The sequence below is a fragment of the Chrysochloris asiatica genome, unplaced genomic scaffold (assembly GCF_000296735.1).
Source record: "Chrysochloris asiatica unplaced genomic scaffold, ChrAsi1.0 scaffold00211, whole genome shotgun sequence".
Taxonomy (NCBI): domain Eukaryota; kingdom Metazoa; phylum Chordata; class Mammalia; order Afrosoricida; family Chrysochloridae; genus Chrysochloris; species Chrysochloris asiatica.
This window is the reverse complement of record NW_006408729.1, coordinates 4,354,865-4,356,827: the sequence shown is the minus strand read 5'-3', so window position 1 is coordinate 4,356,827 and position 1,963 is coordinate 4,354,865. Positions and strand designations below refer to the sequence as shown.

The 1,963-nt window shown below is 35.4% G+C and overlaps 1 protein-coding gene across 1 annotated transcript in view; it reads right to left on the bottom strand.

The window, feature by feature from the left end:
* Nucleotides 1–1,963, bottom strand: part of LOC102815899 (SPRY domain-containing protein 4-like) — a gene marked incomplete at its 5' end in the record, with an annotated part of 5,834 nt that overhangs the window by 920 nt on the left and 2,951 nt on the right. The gene's annotated exons all lie outside the window — the stretch shown is intronic.

Sequence of the window (1,963 nt, the reverse complement as noted above, 5' to 3'; positions counted from 1 at the left end):
CTGATGATATGCAGCTTTTCCACTGTCTCTTCCCACAGATGTAGTCAATTTTATTTCTTTGTACACCTTCTAGTAGACTCACATGTGTAGTGGTCTTTTGTGTTGCTTAAGAAAGGTATTTATAATGAACAAGTCTTTGGTCTTGCAAAATTCTATCATGTCATCTCCAGCATCATTTCTATCACCAAGATATTTTTCAACCACTGATCCTTCCTCTTTATTTGCAACCTTTGCATTCCAATAACCAGTAGTTACCAATATATATTGACTATATGTTTAATTAATTTCAGACTGAAGACATTGGCAGAATTCTTTAATTTCATCATCAATGGCTTTAGTGTTTGGTCATGAAGTTGAATAATAGTGTTATTAACTGGTCTTCCTTCTAGATGTATGTATGTTATTCTTTCACACATAGTATTATACAGTAGATCTTGAAATTTTCTTTTTGATGATTACTGCTATGCCATTCTTCTTCATTTTGTCATTCCTAGCATAGTAAGCCATATTATTGTCAGATTAAAAATTGCCAATTGTCAGATAAAGTCCATTTCGGTTCATTAATGCCTAGGATAGTGATCTATATACATTCCACACCATTTTTGACTACTTCTAAATATCCTAGATTCTTAAATATGTGTATAAATGAAATGTCAAGCAGTAGTTTAAGTACTAACATCAAAATAATGCACATTAGTATGTGACTGAAAGAAATGATGGGAGATGTGTTGCTGGTTGTTGTAAATAGGTTGTTTGCAGAAGTCCTCTCTCAGAAGATGATATATAAACATCAATTCAGGTGAGTTGATGGCGATATCTATGTAGTTATATGGCAAATTATTTTCAGAGAAAGGCAAAGCATGTGCAAAGTTTCCAAGGCAAGAATGTTTTTGCAAATTTGAGGAACGGTTAAAGGTGACCAGTATAGTTGAAGTAGCATGGTTCAGATATAAAGAATCTGGTAGATTATAGAAAAGACTGAATGTTACTGAGTTGAAATGGCAAAGATTTTACTAGGAAAGAATATGATATGTCTTAAATATATATGTATATATATATTTGTATTTTATGTGACAGTTTACATAGCAAGTTATGTAATTATTCCAATCAATAATTCATACACAAATTGTCCCGTGATAGTGATTGTACTAACCAAACTGTGTCAGACCTGTCTCTATTTCCTTCTTCCTTTCCATTCTTCCAATTTCTCTACCCCTTCTTTTTGCATTGTTGGTTTTGGGCAAATATTGTCCTTTTTGGTCTCGTGTAGTTGTCAGCATTTGGTGTTCTGGTGTGGCGCTGTAGAGTAAGCACTGGATTGTTAACTGCAAGGTGGTGGTTCAAAACCACCAGGTGCTCCTTGGAAATGGCTGAGTTGTTTGTTTTAAGGAATATATTCTTTGGGGGGGGTGTTGTTGTTTGTTTTATGCTGGTGTTGCTGTTGTGGAGTACCATGGAGTCGGTTCCAACCCATAGCAACCCCCTATAGGATTTCCAAGGAGCAGTTGGTGGGTTTGAACCTCTGACATTGTACTTAGCCATCCAGTGCTTATCCTACAGCACCACACCAGGATTCCTGTTTGTTTTATGTTGTTGATGTTAAGTGTCAATAGTTGGTTCTGACTCATAGTGACCATGCGTAAGATTTCTGAGGAATATCTCATAATTTTAAACAACTGATCTTGCAGTTCAAACAGACCTTGTGGTCCAGTGCTTATCATAAAGCACTGCACCAGGACACCATAGATTTGGCTTTGATTCGCTGGAAGGTGGCCTCTGGGAATGACTTTAGTATTAAATTAGATGGTTATCTCTTGGTAATTCCAAATGGCTAATACCAGTTCATTACAGTTCACTGATTACTAGGATATTGATGTTTATGTGTTCTATTTCATTTTAGACAATTTCCAATTTTCCTAGATTCATATTTCATACATTCCAGGTTCCAATAATTAATGGATGT